Source organism: Dermochelys coriacea, chromosome 6, assembly GCF_009764565.3.
Source record: "Dermochelys coriacea isolate rDerCor1 chromosome 6, rDerCor1.pri.v4, whole genome shotgun sequence".
Classification (NCBI taxonomy): Eukaryota; Metazoa; Chordata; order Testudines; family Dermochelyidae; genus Dermochelys; species Dermochelys coriacea.
In genome coordinates, this window is record NC_050073.1 from 3,355,815 (window position 1) to 3,382,390 (window position 26,576).

At 42.1% G+C, this 26,576-nt stretch overlaps 1 pseudogene; it reads left to right on the top strand.

Annotated features, from left to right (window-relative positions):
• Positions 1-7,473: 7,473 nt before the first annotated feature.
• LOC119856917 lies at positions 7,474-26,546 on the top strand (annotated as a pseudogene).
• Positions 26,547-26,576: the final 30 nt, after the last annotated feature.

Here is a 26,576-nt window from a genome sequence, read left to right on the forward strand (position 1 = left end):
CAGACCTGACCAAAAAGAAACCACCAAATGCAGCTCAATGGACTGAAAAGTGTCAGAAGACCTTTAACCAGCTTAAAGCGACACTCATGTCTGACCCTGTGCTAAGGGCCCCAGACTTTGACAACCGTTCCTAGTAACCACAGATGCGTCCGAGCGTGGTGTGGGAGCAGTTTTAATGCAGGAAGAACCAAATCAAGAATTCCATCCTGCTTTGCAGGGCTGTCCCTAAACATTTTCGTGCCCTACACAGCCCCTCCGTGTGGTGGGAGCAACCTCCGACCTCTGTGGGTGGGGGGCTGGCCCCTGGCCTCCGTGGGGAGGGAGCAGGCTTGGGGGACAGGGGTGAAACTGCCCCCCAGCACTCACCGGCAGAGCGGAGCGGGCTGGGGCAGGGTTGCTCCACTTACTACCACCTGGTGAGTGCAGGGCAGTCCTCAGGGGAAGGGGTGGAGTGGGGACAGGGCTGAAGTGGAGCAGGGGAGGAAAGAGGAAGGGGTCAGAGCAGGAGCGTGGGCCATGGGGAAGAGGCGGAGCAGGGTCAGGGGCAGCTTTCCTGGCTGGCTCAGCTGGCTGGGGCATCGGGCTGGCTGCTGGAGCAGCACGCAGCTGCGTAGGGCACCAGGAAAATTGGGGCAATTTGGTGCCCCAAATTTCCTGGTGCCCTACATGGCTGCGTACTTTGCATATGGGTAGGGGCAGCCCTGCTGTCATGTTTCTCATCAAAAAACTAGTCTGAGAGGGAAAGCCACTGGTCAATCACAGAGAAGAAATGTTACGCCATTGTGTGTGCTCTGGAGAAGCTACACCCATACTTCTGGGGATGGCATTTCCACCTGTAGACCGACCATGCTGTGCTGAAGTGGCTTCATGCTGTCAAGGACAATAACAAAAAGCTTCTTTGGTGGAGTTTATCTCTCCAAGATTTTGATTTTGAAATACAACGCATTTCAGGAGCTTCTAACAAAGTGGCTGATGCACTCTTACATGAAAGTTTTCCAAAATCAACTGGTTAAAATCATCCTTGAAATTTGGAAAATACTGTTTAGTTCTTATATAATCAATAGTATGTCTTGAGGTGCATTTGTCTTATTAACTCTGTTTTCTCCTAGAGCTCCAGGAAGAAATTGCAGCCAATTTGGAACAGGCTGTCCAGCACCGTCTGTAAGTTGGGGGGGGGGGCATCATGAATATAGAGGGAAGAGTAGCAACCTTTAGGTATGCTTGGCAGCTGTACTGGATTGCCTTACCTGTAAAGGGTTAAGCAGTTCAAATAACCTAGTTGGCACCTGACCAGAAGGACCAATGAGAAAAGAAGATACTTTCAAATCTGGGGGGTGGAGGATTTGTTGTTTGTTCTGTGGGTTGTTCACTCTCCGGATGAAGGGAGAAGCCAAGTAGGTTAAATATCTCCTGAAAATATACCTGGAATAATCTAAAACCACAGAAACTGTGAGTAGGACAAGGAAATGTGTTAGGTTATCTTTTGTTTTGGCTTGTGAATTTTCCTATGCTCCAGAGGTAGTGTCATTCCTGTTTTTGTAACTGTGAAGCTGAGTACAGAGGGGAATCCTCTGTATTTTAAATCTTTTTATTTCCATATAAAGTTGCCTTCCATCCTGATTTTGCAGGTGTGATTCTTTTAAATTTTTTCTTTATAAAGTTCTTCTTTTAAGAACCTGATTGATTTCAGTGTCCTGAAGACAAAGGTTCTGGTCTGTGCTCACACTCCTAAGGCAACTGGTTGGCATTTTTATTCTCAAGCCTCCCCAGGAAAGGGGGTGAAGGGGCTTGGGGGGATATTTTAGAGGGAATAGGGATTCCAAGTGACCCTTCCCTGAATTTTTGTGTAAATCACTTGGTGGTGGCAGTAATATACCATCCAAGGACAAGGAAAGGAATTTGTGCCTTGGAGAAGTTTTAACCTAAGCTGATAGAATATAAACTTAGGGGGTCTTTCATGCGGTTCCCCACATCTGTACCCCAGAGTTCAGTGTGTGGGGGGGGAACCCTGACAGCTGTGGAGGGAGGCTTTGAAAAAGCACTTTAATGGTCAACCATAGTGAAGGGCACTATTGGACTGTGCTCTGGCCCTGATGGTTTGGGAGTTGTTTGGAGTTGTGTAGTGCTTGGTATACATGTATTAATATTACACTGTGTCTTATACTGAACCTATGCATTATGTGGTACATTTACACTTATGACTTGGTGTTTTGCTGAACCTAAGAGTTCTCTGGTGTATGCACTTACAATACTGGGTGCTTTAAGTACTACTATGCATCTTGCAGTATGAACATAAGAACGGCTACACTGGGTCAGACTAAAGGTCCATCTAGCCCAGTATCCTGTCTTCTGATAGTGGCCAATGCCAGGTGCCCAAGAGGGAATGAACAGACCAGGTAATCATCAAGTGATCTATCCTCTGTCGCTCATTCCCAGCTTCTGGCAAGCAGAGGCTAGGGACACCATCCTTGGCCATCCTAGTTAATAGCCATTGATGGACCTTTCCTCCATGAATTTATCTAGTTCTTTTTTGAACCCTGTTATGGTCTTGGCCTTCACAACAAGAGTTCCACAGGTTGACTGTGCGTTGTGTGAAGAAATACTCCTTTTATTTGTTGTAAACCTTCTGCCTATTAATTTCATTTGGTGACTCCAATTCTTGTGTTATGTGAAGTAGTAAACAACACTTCCTTATCTACTTTCTCTACACCAGTCATGATTTTATAGACCTCAATCATATCTCCCCTTAGCTGTTTCTTTTCCAAGCTGAAAAGTCCCAGTTTTATTAATCTCTCCTCATACAGCAGCTGTCCCATACCCCTAATCATTTTTGTTGCCCTGTTCTGAACCTTTTCCAATTCCAATATATCTTTTTTGAGATGGGGTGACCACATCTGCACACAATATTCAAGATGTGGACATACCATGGATTTATATAGAGTCAATATATTTTTGGTCCTATTATCTATCCCTTTTTTAATTATTCCAAACATTGTGCTTGCTTTTTGACTGCCGCTGCACACTGCGTGGATGTTTTCAGAGAACTATCCACAATGACTCCAAGATCTTTTTCTTGAGTGGTAACAGCTAATTTTGACCCCATCAGTTTATATGTATAGTTGAGATTATGTTTTCCAATGTGCATTACTTTGCATTTATCAACATTCAATTTAATCTGCCGTTTGGTTGCTCAGTCACCCAGAGAAGGGTATTTTTTGATTCATTTAGTCAAATTCTTCTGTCAACCTAGTTTCACCCATACCAGAGGTTTCTGGCATATGCCACTTAGACAAATTTTAAACCACAGGTCTTTGTGTGTTCCTGGAGTCTCCAAATTTGAGAAAAGCACCAGAAGTGATTGTCACTTTGTTGAGCTTGACACTGTAGCAACAGGAGCTGAATCCATGGTAGTTAAATAAAAAAAACCACTAAATTCAATTTAAATGTTAAAAAAGTTGCACCATGCCAGCAGGAGAAGCCTCCCCATTGGTGTCTTCCTTGAAGCGCTACAGGGGTGCAGCTGTGCCACTGCAACATTTTAAGTGAAGACCTGCCCTAGGTAATTCTTGTAACATCACACTTCTAAATTCTCCTCTAGACCACGACATAGAGGGACAATTTAAAACTTAACGTACTTAGCTATTTAAAGGTATCCATAAACGTAAATTGGTGAAGTACAAAGCAGCCCATTTGGTGATACCTTTTGATTGGGGGCATATGTTATTGGTGATCCAGGATCTGCATAGGCTGCCTTTTTGTTTCTAGGTGGCATTTTAAGTGTCCTAAATAGCTTTCAGCTTGTCCACTTGAGCTGTATAGTCAATCCCAAGCATTCAAAAAACCATGAGTCAGGTTCCAAAATATCATGAGATTGGCTTAAAAACCATGAGCTTTTAAATATGCCTTATGTATTGACAAGTTTCAGAGGGGTAGCTGTGTTAGTCTGTTTCAGCAAAAAACAATGAGGAGTCCTGTGGCACCTTAGAGACTAACAAATTGACTTGGGCATAAGCTTTCATGGGCTTGAACCCACTTTGCCAGATGCATATATATTGCATATTGTATGCATTGAGTATTTTTTATTTGTCTTCTATTTTTTGAGAATGTATGGTGCACATTGGTCATGTTTTCAAGCTGTTCTTTGCAACCATGAGTACTAGAACCTTACTTTAAAAAAAAAAGAAAGAAAGCTGAGATTCTCACTGAATCACGTGTCCAGAAGCTTAAGCTTAAAGAAAAGCAGTAAATATCATGAGACTTACAATAAAATCATAAGAGTTGGCAACCCTGTTTGAGAGATGCCTTTTTCTTAATGCCATACTTCCACAGTCACAATCAGCTGAGGGCTTTCAATTGAATCTCTCTCAGTATAAAGGGGAAGGGGCTACTGGCAGGTCATTCTCCAAAAGGGCCCCTCTCTTGTAAAATGCCTTCCCCCAAGGTCCAAAACAGCCCCGGTCTGCAGACCTTCTGGGTACTCTGCAAGCTTGTCTGTTTGAGCAGCCACAGAGGGAGGACTGAAGCAGTTGGAGGGTGGGATTCTGTCTGGTGGAAGAGTGAGAAGGGGGTTTTAAGATGACTGGTGATTGGCTGGCTACTGCTCTGAAAAATTTGTTTTGTAATTCCCGTGTTTGTATTTGTACAAGTACGTTCAAGGCCCCAGAAGTTTGGTTGATGCATCTTGGTGTGGAGTTTCTTTTAGACCAAAATCTAAATAAACACTTCTGCAGTGATGATGCCTTTGTATATACACTTCTAAAGTACATTGGCATGTTGTTTTCAGCCTTACCATAGTGTCAATGCAAGTCTAATTTCCTGCCCATTCCTTCCCTTAGGACTCTTTCAGGATTATTGCTTCCAAGATTTCTCCCTCCCATTGATTGTATGTGCTCCCATTACTCCCCCAGATATATTAATTGCATTTTTCAGGTTAAATTTTGTTTAAAATGCTGCCAATTCTTGTGATTTTTTTTTTATGCGAGTTGACAGGATTTTGGCCAGGCTAGACCCCAGTCTCACTAGGACACAAGAAGCTCCAGCCCTCTAGGCAGTTTGAGCAGCCTCATGGGTCAGAGGAGACATAGCTCTTTCCTTCCAGCTCCACTCATCAATAACCACCTGAAGTACAGGAGAGGAAGGAACAGGGGGCAGCTAACGAGCCCAGAAGTTCAGGACAGCCCTGTTCCCTCCTTCGCTCCTGTGAGCGATAGGTACAGGACGGTACCTCTGCTTCTCCCACTCCTCTCCCTGAAACACCTGACCTGGAAAGGAGGTGAGAGGTTGAAAAGCCTCTAGACGAACAGGGCTGAGACTGGGGAAACTGAATTGATGCGGGGGCAGAACTGATGGGGTGGATACTGACAAGGAGGCTGAACTGATGGCGTGGGGGAAGAATTAATTGCTGGACAGAGAATGGCAAATGAGGGGGTGAGCTCCTGCAGTAGGGAGCCAAAATCACCTCACCCAATAGCTTTGGGAGAGTGGGTAACACTAATTGTCTCTCATGCACACTGGGGATGGACAGGGAAATTCAGAAATCAAAAGACCAGAGTACACATATAATCTATTTTTTAAAATTTCATCATTTTCTGGTCAAACTCAAGATTTTTGAGCTCTTGAGGTTGTCAATAGTGTGTCCATTTCTCCCATATCCTGATTCCTTCTCCCACCCAATAATTCCCTGTCACTGTCCTCCCTGAGTGTTGTGTTGTTTCTTTCCACCTCTGCTCCTTTGTCCCCCACCTCCACTGACAGCTATGGTGACATTATTCCCCATATTCGTCATAAAAATATGCTTATGATATGAATATGGCATAACTGAGATGTATTTTATGCAAGAGGGGTCATGTGAGGTATCATTGGAAAGGTTGTGATTTACTGAATAGGATTATCCTATTTGTATTCACGTATCTTTCCTGTATTTGAAGTTAAGAATATTGACTATGTAACAATTACAGCTGTGTGTGTACTTGTGGAATGCACACCAGACGGTAGGCAATCAGCCTGGATGGGCCGTTAGGACGGACAATAGGTCTTTGACAATACTAATCTCCAGCCTTCATGAGAAGATCCTGGGATGCTGCCTTGACACTACAAGGTCATGTGATCTTATCACCTGGTACAGGAGCCCATCTTGAGCTGGTATTTTTCTACTGCAACGGGCTGGGCTAGGAAACAAAAGATTCTTGCCATATGTAAATCCTATTTAGCCTGAGAAGTGAGTTAATCTTGGCTTTTCTCCACTGCCTCCCCACCCAATAAGGAACACTTTTGAAACACCTGAAGAAACAAAGAAACTAAGCTGGGGGAGGTAGGGGGTGAGCCCAGGTGAGACAGATCAGCCTGTAGAAGGAATCCCTGGAAATTTAAGCTGAAAACAGTGCAGTTTACCTTCAAGAAACTCTGCAACCTGCTTAAAACAACATTCAGTGTGAGAAATTATTATTTGTAGCCAGTATTCTTTAGTGTATTAAGCTTAGTTTGTGTGTTTTGTTTTATTTGCTCAGTAATCTGCTTTGTTCTGTTTGCTATCTCTTATAGTCACTTAAAATTTACCTTGTGTAGTTAATAAACTTATTCATTGTTTATTCCAAAACCCATTTGTGCAATTCATAACTGGGGTGGGGGGGAAGCTGTGCATCTCTTCCCCCATATTGAGGGAGATGGGGAATTTCATGAGCTTGCGCTGTATAAATTTCTATACAGCACAAGACAATATAATTTGGGATTTACATTCCATAGGGTGTGTGCACCAGAGCACTGGGCAACTCCCCAAGCTGAGCCCTCCCACACAGAGCTGATTGCAGACTCTGTGTGATTCTACAGGTAGGCGTGTCCCTACCTGTGTTTGTGCTGGAAGGGGGCTTGAGAGCCTGACACAGCAGCACAAAGGGGGGGGGGGCAGGCTGGTAGGACAAGTGGGCTCAGTGGGACCCCAGCACATCAGGTAACATCCTGGAAGGGGGAGTCCAACCCATCACAGTTATGCCGCTCGCTGCCCCTGATAAGCTGCTCTGCTTTACTGTGTATGACATTGGCCCCAACAGCTGGAGATTATTAGGGCACCTCGTTCATGTCCTATCTCCCCAACTATATCCCATAGTCTGTAGCTTATGGACTCGACTGCCAGGAGCACAGCAGAGCACTCAGTACACAGCCTCTTACTATTCTATACACCTGAGATTTAATTTCCTTTCCTTCCCTTCATCCCCCACCTTCTCTTCTGGTAAACATTGTTGTAATGGATCTAAGAACTGTCAGCATATTAGCATATAGTATTCTACTCCAGGTTTTGAAAGTGATTAGATGGGTTATTTGTGGGGAAATGGGGGGATAGCATTGGAGATTTCAAATGACTTGCACAGCCCTAGCTTGAATCAAGGTGGGGAGTCAGAAGAGAGATGGGTGGGGTTACTGTGAGCTGCACATGAGACGTTTAGTTTCAGTTTTACTCTCTTGGCCCAACTCCAAGTTTAAACTAGTTTTTAGCCAAGTCTTTGCAGAGGCAGAAGAAGTTTCCTGATGCTCTTCTGGCTGGTTTGCTAAGGTGCCATCTGAAGAGACAGCATGGAGAAGTCGCTGAATGCTTCCCTGCCGGAGACTCCGGAGGAGCTGGGAGAAGGTGAGTTCGAGCATTTCAAGTGAAAACTGACAGAAAGCAAAATGGAAATAAATTACAACAATATGCCATGAGGCAAGCTGGAGACGGGCTGCCCCATGGATGTCACCAATGAGCTGATCAACTATTATGAAGCCAACTATGAGGTGAAGGTGATTGTGGAGGTGCTAACAGCAGTAAACCAGGGAGACCTGACAGATCAACTCACCATGGCACAGAGGGCTGGTAATAAATAAGACATAGAAAGGAACTCTGTTCCATCCCGATGGGGAATCCCACTTCATTTCTTTCCCTGTAACAACCCTGCTTATTAATAGCTGCTTTTATATATGTGCATGATAGTGCTAGAAAAAGAATGTTTTCCCATGACTATGAGACAGTAGATATTATATACAAATCTTTGTTTATCATTTTGGTTCATGTTCAACCTAAATAATACAAGTTTCACTTCCATTTCTCTTTTTTCCTCCCCTCCCCATATTCTCCAGATGTGAGAATTACAGTTGGCTCCCTTGTAGCTATTTTTTAAAAAAAGAGATCAATAGAGATCATCACTTGATTGATAAATCTGTGGGTTTTTTCCCCAAAATCTTTTTTAAAATTCAAAGAATTAGTCCAAGGATACATTAAATGAGAAAGGAGTCAAATAGAGAAAATGCCAGGTTTATAGTGATTAGGTTAAATAGTTACCACAAGAAAATGAAAAACACCTGATTGAAGTTTTAAAGAAAATGTATAAAGTCAATGGCTTGTCTGAGGAGTGCTCGGGAGGGGATGAGGAACTGTGCGATCAAAAAAGATGCTAGAAAGCATTCTGCCCAGGTGCAACAGAAGTGTGATGAAGTGGGAATGTTCTTAATGTTTTCTCTGAATACTGTGTGAGTGCCTCAGTTTCCCCTATGCATTTCTCAAGTATCTAGGTGGTGGGATAAGGGTGTGTGATTGTTGCAGACCCCTAGAGGGCCAGTGTGATGCTGTCTGCACAGAGAATGGCTGGCACCCTGTCTCCTGGCAACTGATGGCCTGGGCCCCTCCTCTGCAAGGTGCCAGCTGAAGGTGCTGGAGAACAAAGCAATTGTGTGGCCTCCTGGCCCAGGGAAAGAGACAAAGGCCAGAGGAGGGGCTGGAGGGAGTCTCAGTTTGGAGCTGGCTGGGGAAACGGAGGGAGGCCCAGCACCGGGGTCTGGGCTCCCTACCCCCCAAGATGGGCCCTGTTTTCTGTACCTATAAGCTCACTTTTGGACTGTGTTCCTGTTGTCCAATAAACCTTCTATTTTACTGGCTGGCTGAGAATCATGGTGACTCGCAGGAAGTGGGGGGTGCAGGGCCCTGACTCCCCCACACTCTGTGACAAGATGTAAGGAGAATGACTATGGGAACCTTTCAACACTCCTTATAGCTTTTACAAAAAAGCAGTCATTGTGGCAGGCATGTGGGTATGAGACCACAGTTGTCATCTATCAGTCCAAGCCTCCTCAGGGCAAAGGCATTTTTTTGTGGAAACTAGCTGGCCATGCAGTTTGGCTTCCATAGGAGCTCTAGTTATGTATTGAACATGGCTCCTGTTCATATGGGTTTGGCAGGTAGCAGGAGGAGTCCTTCTTAACCCCCTTCCCTCCTCCCCGCCCCAGCACATTTGCATAAAAGCAGCCAGAATTTTGCAAATTATGGGCCTGATCCATAGTCCATTGCAGTCAGAGGCTCCAGTTGAAAAGAACAGGCTTTGGAGCAGGCCCCTTATAATCGGGGAATACATGATTTAGGGATACTTTCTATCAGCATGAGTTAGTAGCTCATCCTAAAATTCAGTGGGATTATTTGTTGCATCCTTCTGCCTGTAAAGCCAGATTCTTTAGAGAATGAGTTTCTTGGATCAGGGACTGTCTTTCTTAAGTGTCTGGAAACCACCTACCACAAAGAGGTGCAACTGCAAGTAAATAATAAATAATTATAATTACCTTGAGTCAAGCTGCTCAAGAGTTTGGCTTGTTAGAATACATCCTGATGAAACTAACTAGAGCTCTGGGAGCAACTGCTTCATTAAAGGTGTAAATTTATCACATGACTGCAAATTGTCACATGGCCATCACCTCCCCATATATGATATAAAATAGCATATAAATAAAACATTAAAAGGTATTTTTAAGACATAGTTAAAGGACTATCATCAATTAATAAACCTCCTTTCATAGTACCCTTGTAATTGTTGCCTTACTCACTAGTGTTTTCCAGGACTGGCTTTTGAGTTTCAAAAAAAAAAGTTTGATTATATCCAAACCAAACTTTCCAGTTGGAACATTTCAGTCAAAAGTTTAGACCTGGTCTTTTGTAAAAGGTACGAATGGGTTAAGTCTATCATTGTCTATCATGAGCTTCATCCAGTATCATTCTGAGCTATCAGTAACTGCATATATGTTTGAGAAAGAAAAGATTTTGAAGTTTTTTTATTGAAGGATAGCCACTCTCAGACCTGTAATCGAGTGACCGGAGAGATTAAAGTGTTCTCCGACTTGTTTTTGAATGTTATAATTCTTTTACATAGAGACTATCCAGTTTGACCAATGTACGTGGCAGAGGGGCATTGCTGGCACATGGCTCTATGTAAAAGAATAAATGGACACAAATCAGACGTCAAGAATTATAACATTCAAAAACTAGTTGGAGAACACTTCAATCTCTCCGGTCTCTGGATTACAGACCTGAGTGGCTATCCTTCAACAAAAAAACTTCAAAAACAGACTCCAACGAGAGACTGCTGAATTGGAATTAATTTGCAAACTGGATACAATTAACTTAGGCTTGAACAGAAACTGGGAATGGATGGGTCATTACACAAAGTAAAACTATTTCCCTATATTATTTCTCCCCCCCCCCCCCATCCAACCCCACACTGTTCCTCAGACGTTCTTGTTAACTGCTAGAAATGGCCCACCTTAATTATCACCATAAAAGGTTTTCCTCTCTCCCCCCCCGCCCTTCCTGCGGGTAATAGCTAATCTTAAGTGATCACTCTCCTTACAGAGTTTATGATAAAACCCATTGTTTCATGTTCTCTGTGTGTGTGTATATCAATCTCCCCTCTGTATTTTCCACCGAATGCATCCAATGAAGTGAGCTATAGCTCACGAAAGCTTATGCTCTAATAAATTTGTTAGTCTCTAAGGTGCCACAAGTACTCCTTTTCTTTTTGCGAATACAGACTAACATGGCTGCTACTCTGAAACCAAATTTATTTGAGCATATAAATAAATTTGTTAGTCTCTAAGGTGCCACAAGTATTTAAAATGCTTTGTTTTAAAACTGTGTTTAATTTTTAATGTTGAACTCATCAATTTCATTTAAGGTCAGGTAGGATGGGTATCTGAGATGGACACACATCGAGTATATATCCCAAACAATTTAGAAAAGCCAATTTTGGGAAAAAGCAATCCAAAATATTTCTGTCCAGTGTATCCATAAACATTTTTTTAAAGAAATAATGTATTGAGGTTGAGCTGCTAAAAGCATGTTCTCTACCTGTTGATTTGAACACATCACTTTCCTCTTTGAATCCCTCTGCTCAATCCTAATCTGATATTCAATCAGATTTAAATTATTGGTCACCTTTTCAAGGAAACTCTGTCTCCTACCTAGATGAGCTTTACCCTTGTAAAGAATTCCATTTCATTGTGGCAGACAAGAGTAAATGTTGACCACGGTCTATGTCCTGTAGCTTTAGTTGATTTTTTTAGATACACTAGGCCAAGGCCATTGAGCACCTTGAAGATAAAGACCAAGATTTTGAATTTGAATGTTACTGCATTTCAACCCTTGGAGGGTTCATTTGGTGCATGGGGAATGGGATTTTTTAATCATGAGGCATTTGTGTTTCATCAAAGAAGAAAATCTTCTAAAAAGGAATAGCTATTGTGAAATCAGGTATTCTCCAAACATTACTTCTGGAGGAATTCTGTACTACTGTATGCATGCATAATTAATGAGCCATGCATATCTTTAATTTTTTGTGTAGAAAAAAAGCTTCTGCAAAAATGTTGCTGCATTCCAGCAGTGGCTCCCAGCCAGGTAGGGAAGAGACAGAGCATGCCTTCTTCACAGTGCCTGTCAGGTCAGCTTAGGAGACGAGCTATGTGGAGACAGTGTGAGGTGCTCAAGGGGTCAAACAGGGTCTCATAAGGGCTAATGGGTGCGAGCAGATTTAGGCAGGGGCTGAATGGGACTGGAGGTGCAGAGTCACATGGGGATGGGGGAAGGGGAGCAGAGCTACATAGTGACAGAGGGTGGCTCAGTGGGAGCACAGAGACACATGGGGATGGGGAAGGGGGTGTAGGGCCACATGGAGATGGGGGAAGTGGGTGTCTGAGTGGGGATGGAGAGACATGTGGACGGGGGTGCAAGGACACATGGAAGTGCAGGAACAGATGGGAACGGGGCAGATGTGACTGACTGAATGGGAGCGGCTAGGAGTCAGTGAGGGTCTGCATGAGGGAAGCTCCCTAACAATCCCTCCCTGCCCCTAAAAAGCTTGTTCCATACTTTTCCCACCCATACCCAACAACCCTTCAAGTTCGCACCCAGGCTCCTTCCCAACTATTTACTTCACTCTCCCTCAGCTCCTCCATTACCCCTGACTCCCCCAAGCCTTTGCACTGCTTCTGATGGCTGTGGGAAATATGGTTCTGTATTGTAGTTTAAATGAGTTATTACTCAGAGATCTGTGTTAATATGCCTAGTAAGGAATCTATTTGTCAAAAAACATGTCCTGAATCTTTGTTGTCATCTGTACTGTTACAGACATACTTGCTGTCAGGTATTTTGAAATAAATGACCAAAAATATAATTGAAAATGGTGTGATGGCTTATTTTGACAAATAAACTATGCATAATTTTGCAGAATTTTAAAATATAGTGCTCAGAATTTTTAAATTTTTGGCACAGAATTCCCTCAGGAGGAAAAAAATAAGCATGCGTCATTTTACAGAACTGTGCAAAATGGATGGTGTGGAAGTGGAATCTGGTGTGTTTGTGGTAGTGGTGGTAATGGAACATGTGTAAGGAGATGTTATAAGGCTGGAATCCCTGCTGGGGCAGAGTTTAAGGTCGTAGTGCATTCTCTCAAGAGGATAATGGCTGTGGTGATGTATGTATTGCTGGCTGAAGATTGTACCGTGTTCACTGACTTAACTTTTCATTTCCTTGCTTTTAAGTTTTGTGTGTTAGATATGTTTTCTTTAGACCAAACTTTACTGATACACAGCACAGTGGTTTTTGTGTATTAATTTGGACTAAATAATGAAACAGCAGAAATATATTCCATGTACTTTTCTAATTTTGAAAGGTACTTAGTAAACATCACTGGCAAAGTAAATGTGTCAAAATGTGTCTTACTTGATTATAATTCATCTTCATGTTCATCTTCTGTCATGGAGATGTCTATCGTGACACAAATACAGACTATAGAATAGAGAGAGGTAGTGAAAATGACTCTGTATCATAGTAGTTAAGACATTCATCTACGCTATGAGAGACACCATCCCATTAATAAATGTTCAAACACTCTACAGTAGTGCCAATTCTCACCATTTCATTGTAAGTAACAAGATTTCAAACCTGTCACTGGCTGGCTGGCCCTTTGAGGCAAGCTGGGTTCAGCCTTATCCAAGACTTAGCAGCTACTCCTCAGCCTCACTGATGAACTGGAAACATAAGAACTAATTAGTCACCCCAGCTAGATGTAATGGGACTTAATTAGAAAGACTGACCCCAGCTGGGGTAGTGAAGCAGGGAGAGCACTCTTAAATAGAGTGGGGAACTCAGCAGCGGAAGGAAGACCCTGAAGAGACGACCAAGAGAGGGTAAACCCCTCATTCAGGGCAAGCCAAGGACAGTTCTGTGGCCCTTTATTCACACAACAAGGGTAACAACAATTTATTACTTCTGCACCCAATCACAAAGTGATTTGCAATCCAACACCAGTCAAAAGTGATCATTTGGGCAAAGCAACCCCATGATGCAGAGTGGATATGTCTGTGCAAACAAGATCGGTTCCCGAGGTCTTCTCCAGTTCATCACTAGATGTTGGGGAGAGCTCTTTCCGATCCTTCTTACATCATCTAAAAATCTTATGAGCATCTCATGTTTGGAGGGATGTTTATCAGAAACTCCATGACTCAATTCCATTGTTCAGGAAAGATGATTACGTCTTTCATTGATTTTGGTCTGCTATAATAACACCTACAATGGAAGAGAAGCAAAATGTCCAGCAGTTATTCTCACATGTTTGCATAGAGAATGTGTAAAGATAATATCTTTCAGGAAATAGTTTAAGCCCCTTCTAAATTAGCTATACATTTTCTAATGTAAAGAAAATGCCCAGCAGAGATGGATAGTAATAATATTCCTAGAGATTATTCTCAGATTTCTGCCAAGCATAGGGCTGTCTGCAGTGTAGTTGTAGCTAGGTAGATCCCAGGATATTAGAAAGCCAATGTGGGTGAGGTAATATATTTTATTAGACCAACTTCTGTTGGTGAGAGTGACAAGCTTTTGAGCCACAAAGAGCTCTTCTTCAGATCTGGGAACATTACTCCCAATGTCAGAGCAAAATGCAAGATGGAACAGATTTTTAGCATAAGTAGTTAGCACATATTGTAAGGGACCATTCAAAGTATAGTGGGCCATTAGCATCTCTGCAATCATAGGAAAAAAAGAGGGGGTTAGTGGATTACAGATTGTTTTAATAAACCATAAATCTAGTGTCTCTGTTCAATCCACGATTTGGTGTCCAGCAGAGTAATGAATTTAAGCTCTCTGGTTCTGCTTTTGAAAATGCTGTGCAAGTTTCCTTTGAGGATTGGGACTGATAGGTCAGATATAGAGTGATTACTCTATGAAAAGAGTTCACCCACAGGTGATGGGTGTTTTTGTCTTTTATCATTTTCCTGTGTATATTCATTTGAGTGTATAGTGGTTATCTGTTTCATCCATATAATCATTATTCGGGCATTTAGTGCACTGGATGAAGTATGCTACATGTATAAGATCCTGGGATCTTGAAAGGTGTTTTGTGTGGAGTGTTGATCATTATAGTAATGGAGATATGTCTGCAAGTTTTGCATCTATTGTTCTGGCAGAGTCAGGTGCTGCTTTGAGTGGGTTTGTCCTGGTCTGTGGGGAGCTTCCTCTTGATGACGAGTGTTACCTGGGGTTTTCAGAACCCACAGCAGGGGCAACTTAACTATTTCACTTCATGCAGTGTCAGGAATAAATCATTAGGAACATAGCAGTTCTGTCCAAGGATTAAATGCAAGTAAGTATGTTCTTATCTAACGCTGCAGTTTATTAGATTTAAGCATACAGAGACATAAGCAATAGGTTTAGAACATCCCAGATATTTACCTAACATCTGGAATGGTATTGATGGAATGGTATTAATTAACAGCAGGTTTGCAGTGGCCAGTTGCTCACCCACCGGGGAGAAAGGGTGTCAGAAAAGAGTGTCTCAAGATGGCTTCAGAGGACTGCTCCACAATATACTCTAGGTTTCAGCGTAGCAGCCGTGTTAGTCTGTATTCGCAAAAAGAAAAGGAGTACTTGTGGCACCTTAGAGACTAACAAATTTATTAGAGCATAAGCTTTCGTGAGCTACAGCTCACTTCATCGGATGCATTTGGTGGAAAAAAAAACATTTTTCCATAGGCTCCTTTTCTTTTTTTCTTTTTACAATATACTCTATTAGCTAATCTTTTATACCGAATTTCTACAAAGCACATAGGTCATAATGACCCCAACTGGATCATCTCTTTTCTAACTTTCAGTAAACTTTTCATATCAGAGGTGCCTAGATTCAAAGTTTTCCAACCACCAAGGTTTTCAGTCTCAGTTGTTTACTTGTCTGTCCCCTCCTCCCATTCTGATTAGCAAAAGCTATCAGCTAGATATGACCTCGCTTCTAAAAGCCTGTCTCCAAATTAACCCTTAACTATGTGGTGTTCTATTTCATTAATTCATATTGGCAGAATGTATGTAATATGGTTGCAATTAGTTTGATCACATTATGGGGTATACACATCCCTCAAACCAGGACAACAATGAGCTTGAAGAGGTTGTTTGAAGGCCAGAAGAGATGATTCTTGAAAGATTTCTTTCATAATGGGATACCCATCGAGTATGGGTTGTAAGTGTTTACACCCATTGGTAGTTACACTAGCTTAAGTGTATGGGTTCCAGTGTGGGGTGGTAGGTGACAAATAAGGGTATGCAGTCAGAAGGGGGTTTATTTCTGTATTGAAGCAGGTTCTCCTGGGGTATTTGGGTGGCCTGTTGCGTGATGCAATCTACTTCTCTGATGGAGTGTCCTTGTTTGGTGAAGGTGGTTTTAAGTGAACATAAGAATGGCCATACTGGTCCAGACCAAAGTCCATCTAGCTCAGTATTCTGTCTTCTGACAGAGGCCAATGCCAGGTGCCCCAGGGGGAATGAATAAAAAAGGTAATCATCAAGTGATCCATCCCCTGTCACCCATTCCCAACTTCTGGCAAAGAGAGGCTAGGGACACCATCCCTGCCCATCCTGGCTAATAGCCATTGATGGACCTATCTTCCATCAATTTACCTAGGTCTTTTTTGACCACTATTATAGTCTTGGCCTTCACAATATCGACAACAAGTGTGTTAAGGCAGGGGTAGTCAATAGGAGGACCACGGGCCAAATCCGGACTGCGAGATGCTTTTGAATGGACCCCAAAATGTTGTTTTTATTTGTTTATTATCATTATGGGTTTTTTAATTTTTTTTTTTTCTTGGATTCTGGACCTTGACTATACCTTGGCCAAGAAATTTGGACCTTGACAAAAAATAGGCTATGCCTTCACTGAGGTATATATCACTTACTTTCTCCTCAGAGCACATTCTGTGGTATTTGAGTGTCTGGCTGTCAATAACATATTTCTTGTTGCATTTGGGGTGGTTAATAGATCTATGAAGGTAGGTGTGGTGATCCATGGGTTTCTTGTATATGGTTGTCTGTAGGGTTCCATGGTTGAAGCTGATTGTGGTGTCCAGAAGTTGATGTTAGCGTGGGAAAGTTCCAGAGAGAGTTTAATGGATGGGTGGTGGTTGTTGAAGTTGTGGTGGAAGTCTATGTGGGAGTTTAAGCTGTCTTCCATAGGATGAAAATTTCTCAGGTATATCACTAGTTTCATGATGCACTTCTCCAGAAATTCTTCTTCAGGATGACCCATGAAGAGGTTTAGCATATTGGGGAGCCATCCTAGTACCCCTGGCAGTTCTCATGCTTTGGACAAAATGTTTATAGTTGAAGGTAAAACTATGATAGGTGAGGATGAAATGGATGAGTTTGGCTATGTGTTTGGGATGGATAATTGATGGTTGTCCATTGTCTTTAAATATTTGGGACAGGCAGCTATCCTGTCACTGTGAGGGATATTGATGTTGAGGAAAGTGACATCCATGGTGGCAAGGATGGTATTCTGAGGAAGGTTGTTAATTTTGTGGCGTAGAGTAGGACTTAAATGTACTTGAGCCATCCAGCTACTGTGAGAGTGGACTGGCTGGAAAGACTCTTGCCTAGGCTCACAGCACATGCATGTTTCAATCTCTTTGGCTCATGAGTGTTTGCATGCAGTGTTCTAGAAAGCCAAACATTTCCTTTAATAGATATTTTCAGTATTGCTTCCTCAAACAGGCAGTGAGTGCCACACACTGGCTGAAATAAATGCTGAGTGACTGAGATCAAGTAACAGGTTTCAGAGTAGCAGCTGCATTAGTCTGTATTCGCAGAAAGAAAAGGAGGACTTGTGGCACCTTAGAGACTAACAAATTTATTTGAGCATAAGCTTTCGTGAGCTACAGCTCACTTCATTGGATGCATTCAGTTAAAAAACAATCAAGTGGGGGATGTTGAGCTCTGTGGTGCACAATCCCCTCCATTATAAGACTGCTGATTTTGCAAAATGCTGTGTTTTTGAGGAGCTGTGTCTAGGGAACTCCTTGCTCAAATGACACCAAAATTTTGGTCACTAACCCTATCCTGTTCCCTCATGAGATAACAAATTTCAAGACAGTCCAAGTAAGTATGCAGATCTTGGAGCACTTAGAAGAATTAACATTAAGTAGAAAGGGCTTCTCAACCTAAACTATAGCAGAGCTTGTGCTTCATTATAGGTTTCAGAGTAGCAGCTGTGTTAGTCTGTATTCGCAAAAAGAAAAGGAGTACTTGTGGCACCTTAGAGACTAACAAATTTATTAATCCATCATGCATCCGATGAAGTGAGCTGTAGCTCACGAAAGCTTATGCTCTAATAAATTTGTTAGTCTCTAAGATGCCACAAGTACTCCTTTTCTTTTTGCTTCATTATAGAATCATAGGACTGGAAGGGACCTCAAGAGGTCATCAAGTCCAGTCCCCTGCACTCATGACAGGTTTTTGTCTAACCTGCTCTTAAAAATCTCCAATGATGGAGATTCCACAACCTCCCTAGGCAATTTATTCCAGTGCTTAACCACCTTGACAGTTTGGACATTAGGAAAAACTTCCTATCTAAACTTCCCTTGCTGCAATTTAAGCCCATTGCTTCTTGTCCTATAATCAGAGATTAGGAAAATAATTTTTCTTCCTCCTCCTTATAACAACTTTTTAGGTACTTGAAAACTGTTATCGTGTCCCTTCTCAGTCTTCTCTTTTCTGGAATAAACAAACCCAATTTTTTTAATCTTCCCTCATAGGTCATGTTTTCTAGATCTTTAATCATTTTTGTTGCTCTTCTCTGGACTTTTTCCAATTTGTCCACATCTTTCCTGAAATGTGGCACCCAGAACTGGACACAGGATTCCCGTTAAGGCATAATCAACGTGGACTGGAGCAGAAGAATTACTTTGCATGTCTTGCTTACAACACTCCTGCTAATACATCCCAGAATGATGTTTGCTTTTTTTGCAACAATGTCACACTGTTAACTCATATTTAGCTAGTGATACACTCTGACCTTTAGATCCCTTTTTGCAGTAATCGTTCCCAGGCAGTCATTTTCCATTTTGTTCATGTGCAATGAACAGTTCCTTCCTAAGTGGAATATTTTGCATTTGTTCTAATTGAATTTCATCCTAGTTACCTCAGACCATTTCTCCAGTTTGTTCAGATCATTTTGAATTATAATCCTATCCTCCAAAGCACTTGCAACTCCTCCCACCTTGGTATCATCTGAAAATTTTATAAGTGTACTCTCTATGCCGTTATCTAAATCATTGATGAATATATTGAACAGAACTAGACCCAGAACTGATTCTTGCAGAACCCCACTCGTTATGCCCTTCCAGCATGTGAGCCATTGATAACTACTCTGGAAATGGTTATCCAACCAGTTATGCACTGACCTTATAATAGCTCCATCTAGGTTGTATTTCCCTAGTTTGTTAATGAGAAGGTCATTCAAGACTATATCAGATGCCTTACTAAAGTCTCAATATACCACATCTACCACTTCCCTCCATCCACAAGGCCGTCACTCTGTTGAAGAAAACTATCGGATTGGTTTGATATGATTTGTTCTTGACAAATCCATGCTGACTATTACATATCGCCTTATTATCTTCTAGATGTTTGCAAATTGATTCCTTCATTATTTGCTCCATTATCTTTCCGGGTACAGAAGTTAAGCTGACTGGTCTGTAATTCCCTGGTTGTCCTTATTTCCCTTTTTATAGATAGGTACTATATGTGCCCTTTTCCAGTCTTCTGGAATATCACCTGTCTTCCATGACTTTTCAAAGATAATAGCTAATGGCTCAGATATCTCCTCAGTCAGCTCCCATTGTATTCTAGGATGCACTTCATCAGGCTCTAGTGACTTGAAGACATCTCACTTGTCTAAGTAATTTTTAACTTGCTCTTTTCCTATTTTGAACTTACCCCATTTTCACTGGTGTTCACTATGTTAGGCGTCCAATCGCCACCAACCTTCTTGGTGAAAACGGAAACAAAGAAGTCATTAAGAACCTCTGCCATTTCCACATTTTCTGTTATTGCTTTTTTGTCTTCATTGAGTAATGGGCCTACCCTGTCCTTGGTCTTCCTCTTGCTTCTAATGTGTTTGTAGAATGTTTTCTTGTTGCCCTTTATGTCTCTAGCTTGTTTGATTTCCTTTTGTGCCTTGGCCTTTCTAATTTTGCCCCTCCATACTTGTTATTTGTTTGTATTCATCCTTTGTAATTTGACCTAGTTTCCACTTTTTGTATGACTCTCTTTTTTTTATTTTTAGATCATGGAAGATCTCCTGATTAAGCCAGGGTGGTCTCTTGCCATTCTTCCTATCTTTCCTATGCAGTGGAATAGTTTGCTTTTGTGACCTTAATAATGTCTCTATAATATATAATAAATGAGTTAATTGTTTTTCAGGTCCAAATACCCTAATCCTGCATGGGAGACATTACTGTATCAGAATTTGCCTGGAGGTGTCTTAGCATTAGCTCCCCATGTTGCAGTGTGGGTAAATTTGCTTTGTAAGTAATGACAGTACTTACAGCTCCCCAAAAGGACAGAGAAAGTAGCATGAGTGAAGGGACTGATTTGGTCGCTGGGAGGTAAGCAAAGCCACAGTGCTGTTAGCTACACCTGTAAAAGACATGTCACAGCAAAGAGATGGAGGAAGATATGAAGAAAATCAAAAATAAGTCTTCCCAGAAGGTGTAATCTGCACTGACTGCTGAGAGGGAAATAAAGGGTCAGATCCTCAGGATGAGCCATTGATGCCCAGCACAGCTCAGGGTGAGGGGTGTAGGCTACCATCGCAGCCACCTGATCCTCAGACTGCCAGGCTCCAGTCTGATCCTGAGCAGCAGCTTAGAGCAGCCAAGGGGTCATTCCAGCTTCTGGGATCACCACAGAGACAGGGTCCTGAGTCTATGCCCCCTCCTCCAGTAGCTGTGAGCTGGGATGTCATAGAGCTGGTTATACTGGAAGATTTTCTAGGAAATTCTCAGTTGGCCACTTAAGCCATTTTAAAGTGGACTTTGCACTGCTCTGAGGATAAGGATTGGGATCAAACAATGCAAACCAACCTAGCATTAGTGGAGTTCAAAGTGGGCCAGAACTATGTTTTATTTGCATGGAAGTAATCCCATTGGCTTCATTTTTGTTATACCAATATAAGTAAGAGAAGAATTGAACCCAGGATGTACAAGTCATCTGCTACTTACTGCGTACTGCTTTTCTTTAAATTTACAAACATCAGGCCGTCTATGGAATGAGTAAACTGTATATAAAGTCACCGTTTTCTACTCTGAAATTTTGGTTTGTTTTAGCTTCCTTCTGCAGAAAGAAGTAAAGCATTTCAAGATGTTCTGTCCAGATTAAACCTGGAGAAGCACAGAAGCATCAAGATCAGGCTGAGGGATGTTTTGGAGATCTGCCCAGAAAGCATCAAGAACAGGATTCCAGAGGCATTAGATGATTTACCTTGGCATTTCCTGAGGAAGGTCATGGCTCTGAATGGGACTGCCAGAAACACAAGCATTGGGCACAAGGCTCCTGCAGAAGAAATAGGTGATTATGAGGAGGAGCTGCATATTGATGACAATTTCTGTTTCAGTGACACTGAGATGAAAATTTCTCTGCACCCCCTCGATGTTTTCTGTGCTGTTCTGCTTTGCTCAGACAGTTTCCTACAGCAGGAGATCCTGTCCAAAATGTCTGTGCCAGTTTGCCCTCCCTCTGCTGCTACCCACCCTCGACACCCCCAAGTCCACCCTCATGCTGTGGGCCATGAGGGACATTGTGTGGAAGTGGAGGCCGCACTCCCTGGCAGAGAGCAGAGGGTTCAGAGAGGAGAGCCTAGTGCTCACATCAATGCCAACCATTTCTTTTGTGCGGATGGGGAGCTGCAGCTTCTCGAAGTCCAAACTCCTCAATGAGGTTCTCAGCCCCTCCCAGCAGCACCACGATTTCTTTATCCATCGGGACATGGAGTCTGGGAACTTCCCTCGGGAAATCGCAGATGGGCTGGTTGAGATTTCCTGATATTTCCCTGGGGGGATGGAAAATTCTGATCTTTTCCCCGAACCCATTGCAGTTACAAATCTGCGTGGAAACATTGAGTCCCACTGGCTACAGTTTAGCTTTTTAACAGAGGTCTCCTCAACAGTGTTCATAGTTACCGATAGCATCGGTGAGAGAGAATACGCACTGTTATCATCTCTGAAAGAATCCAGCCCTAAATATTACTTCATCCTCAACTGCAAGAATAAGAAATCCAAAGAAACTCTGGGATTTCTTAATAAGCTGGCCTCACTGTTGAAGCTGAGCAAATCACAGCTACTGGTGAAAGATAGTACTATGAATAATGCAGGATTTGTGAAAAAGGTGTAGTCCACCATAGGAACCATAGTGAATTCATCTCCAAAGACAGTGAGTTTGGAAGCCATGGCTGTGATGGCACATGACCTAGGAATCCAGGTGGATGAGGACTGTCAGGCATGTCAGTGTGCGAGGAAATATACTGAAGAAATCACTGCAGAAATAAGAGATAAGCCAAAATACAAAAGGGAAATGCTGAGCCTGCAAGGAGACCCATGGAAAAACTTGGCTAAAGTGGAAAAAGAGATGTGCCAAATGAAAAGACAAGGGGACATGGCCACTGAAGACTATAAATCTGAGCTGAAACAGAAATGGTTAGAGATACGCAGAAAGCAGAATCAGTGTGACCTTACTTATGGTTTGACTAAGTTTATCAATGGAATAATAGAGTTGAATCCAGTGGAGAAACATTACTTTATGAAATGGATGAAATTTAGCCTGGATAATATTGCTAGGGCAAATCTTTCTAAAATGAGGGTGGAGTATAAAGAGAAATGTGAAACTCCAGGAGTGGACTGAAAACAGCTGGAGGAATTAGATAAATTAATATCTGGTAGTTCCCTGGGGGTGGAGCATTTCATGCATGAGTTGGGGCAGTTCTACGAAGCTGAATGCTCAATGGTTAAAGAAGGGAAAATGGAAGGAAGCCAAAGACAATTCACCCATCTCCCATGCACAGCAGCAGACCTGATGCTGGAAGGGTTTTCTGTGGAGCTGATCGATGGAGATGCCTCCAACATCCCCATGAACTGGGTAGTAGATGTTCTAACTCATCTCAATATCAGACTAGGGGGTAGATCCAGAATGGTGTTTATAACAGTGCTGGGAGTGCAGAGCACTGGGAAATCCACCCTTCTCAACACCATGTTCGGCCTGCAGTTTGCAGTGAGCAGCGGTCGATGTACGCGAGGAGCCTTCATGACACTCATTAAAGTTACAGAAGCTGTTCAGGAGCTGCTTGGCTGTGATTTCATCCTGGTGATAGACACTGAAGGTCTGAAGGCCCCTGAACTAACAGCACTGGAAGACAGTTACCAACATGACAATGAGCTGGCCACCCTGGTGATTGGACTGAGTGACATAACCATCGTTAACATGGCCATGGAGAATGCCACAGAAATGAAGGATATTCTGCAAATTGTGGTCCATGCATTTCTCAGAATGGAGGAAATAGGACAACAGTCAAACTGCCAGTTCGTGCATCAGAACGTCAGTGATGTGTCTGCTCATGATCAAAACATGAGGGACAGGAAACACCTCCTGGAGCAGCTGAATGAAATGACCAAAGCTGCAGCAAGGATGGAAAAGCAAAGCAGGGAAATGGCATTTTCTGATATTATGGAATATGACCCAGAAAAACACAATTGGTACATGCCTGGCTTGTGGCATGGAGTTACTCCCATGGCTCCCGTAAACATTGGATACAGTGAGAGTGTGTGTGAGCTAAAGAAATACCTGTTTGAATTCATAGAGAACCGTTCACAGAAAAGAGCTGGAAAGGATATTCCTGCTTTTATTGAATGGTTGAGGAGCCTGTGGAACTCAGTGAAACATGAGAACTTCATCTTTAGCTTTAGAAACAGCCTTGTAGCTGAAGCCTATAACCTGCTGTCTATGAAGTATTCTGAACGGGAATGGGGTTTCCGCAAGGAGATGTGTCTCTGGATATCTGAAAAAGAAACTTTTATCCAGAATCAGCTGCCAGAGACACTAGAGGGTGATCTCTTACACAGCTTAAAAATTGAAGCACAAGGGAAACTACAGCAGAGAACAGAAGCTCTTGAATAACTTAGAACAGTATTTTAAAGGTGAAGCTCCAAATTTGAACCTGATAGAAAAGTACAGAGAAGATTTCAAAAGGAGCGCAAATAGCCTCAAAAGAGAACTTGAAAATTATTCTATCAGTAACTGTGAGGAATCAATTCGAATACGAAGAGGACAGCACAAGATAGACACTATTCAATCTGGGTACAAGCAGAAAATTGAAGGGAAAGTTGACAGACTCTTGGCTGAATGCCAAAACAGAGAAGATAAACTAAACCATGAGAAACTGAAAAAAGAATTTGAAACAATGTGGCGAAAAACCTTGTCAGAGTTAAAGCTCAGTACTTTACAGAAACGTCAAGTTGTTCAAGATATGGATCTCCAGCTGAAAAAGGATCTGAAGCAGGGAGGGAGTGCTGTCAGACAGATACTACAACATGCAAAAAGCCTGCTGTGTTATAGTATGAAGTATTTCAGAATGCAAAAGGAATACTTAAACCTAAAATGGATCAGAGCAGTTGCAGAATACTTCTCACAGGAATGTTACTGTAAAACTGAAGACCTTGCTATATCTTTAATGAATGAATGCAAAAAATACATTGAAGAAAAAGTTAAATCCAAAACAGACTATGATGAAACCTATTGCGGAGAACTGCTGCATATGGTTAACAAGAGGTTAAAAGAGGAGGATATTGAGAAACTTCACACTTCTCCTTTGTTTGAAGTTGACCTGAAGCTTCACTTTTGGGGGAAGCAGCTTGTGCATTTCAAAAGATGCATGAAGATTTTATCAAGGAAAACGATCCTCAGCAACATCTGGAGAAGCTGAAACCTCAGTATTTCTCCATGTTTATGGATCTCTATTTGGAAAAGGATGAAAGCCAAACAAGGGCGAGGAATTTCTGTGATCAGTGTCTCAAACCTGCCCTGGTAAAATATGTGTACAAGGTACTTGGAGTGCAAATAGTGGATGACATTCTCAGCAGTGAGCTATCCATTACATACAGGAACCGGAGCTTTTTTCAGTTTGAGCTACTGAAGAAGCTGTTGAAGGAGAGCAACTTTGACAACTATGTGAAATACATTAGTACATGTGAAGCTTTTGTCCAAACCTGGATAAGGAGACAGCTTTTGGAGTGCTACAGCAAGATGAAAGACTTGGGAGACATAGAGAAAAAGATTCTGTCCCCAGTGATAAAGTCAGGAAGGCTCTTAAATGTACCAGTGTTACAGAGAAAAACACAGTCTCTGACTTTTTAGATTCTGTTTATTTGCAAAGAGCTGCAGAAGGACCTAGTCATTTCCAGGGATAATTTAGTGGGGATACGGTTTATAAATACAGCAAGTGCTAAACAATTTTCAGATTTTATAACAACTTTACTTCCTGCTCTGGAATGTCAAATCTTAGCTAAACTGAAAAGTATAGAAGTTGAGTCAAAACTCTCTAATCTGTCACTGAAGCCTGTGGCTGAAATCTTCAAGCAAGTGTTTGGCTGTGGGAAGCAGTGTCCATTCTGCAGGAGCCCCTAGTCACAAGGAGCACTTTGCATCAGTGCATCGCCCTCAAGGATTAGGGCAATACAGGAATGTGTGTAATGAAAAGCTTGTCTATGACATATGCTCCTCTGCTGTAGTTGGCAATGGTACATTCCAAAATTCAGACACGAAGTGGATTGCTCATCCCTACAAAGAGTATCTGGACTATTACCCAGACTGGAGCATTCAGCCAGATCCCAGCATAGAAGCTTCCAGTTACTGGAAGTTTTGTTTTTCAGAAGTTCAGTCAGGAGTTTGTGAAACAGTATAATGCTCTACCAGCTGATCTCCCAGAGGACTGGGGCACAATAACTGATGATCAGGCACTGGAGAGCATAAAGCAAATTTTTAACAGGAAATAAGCAATTTACTGAGAGTCTGTTTACATGGGGTGCATGACGCAGTGCTTGAGATCCACTAATACATCACCAGGACAGAGTACAAACTCCAGTTGAATTAAAAATAGGAAAAACCTCTCAAATAGATACAGACTGTAATATAGTAATTGGTTCTCTGCTAAAGCAACTTCCCAATAGAAAAGCTAGTACAGGGAACTGCTTAACTCTGAGTTCACACTTTCCTACAGATATAGATTATTTACAAATCTGCATACCTGTCTTCATTTCCAATGACTACACTACTTCTTAGGCCTCAACTGGAGTATTGTGTACAGTTCTGGATGCCACATTTCAGGAAAGATATGGACAAATTAGAAAAAGTCCAGAGAAGAGCGACAAGGATGATTAGGGGCCTGAAAACATGACCTATGAGGGAAGATTGAAAAAAATTAGGTTTGTTTAGTCTGGAGAAGAAAAGACAGAGAGGGGACATGATAACAATTTACAAATATCTAAAATGTTGTTACAAGGAGGAGGGAGGAAAATTATTCTCCTTAACCTCTAATGATAAGACAAGAAGCAATGGGCTTAACTTGCAGCAAGGGAGGTTTAGGTCGGACATTAGGAAAAACTTCCTAACTGTCAGGATGGTTAAGCACTGGAATAAATTGCCTAGGGAGGCTGTGGAATCTCCATCATTGGAGATTCTTAAGATCAGGTTAGACAAACACCTGTCAGGGATGGTCTAGATGATGCTGGTCCTACTAGGAATGCAGGGGACTGGATTTGATGACCTCTCAAGGTCCCTTCCAGTTCTATGATTCTTAGAATGTTTTTAAATAAAAATATCCCCTGGCTTTAATATGGTAATTTGTTATAATACAGAGCATTTCACCAACAAATAATCTTATCTCTAGTTGTCATTTAAAACTCTCCATATTTACTTATAAGGA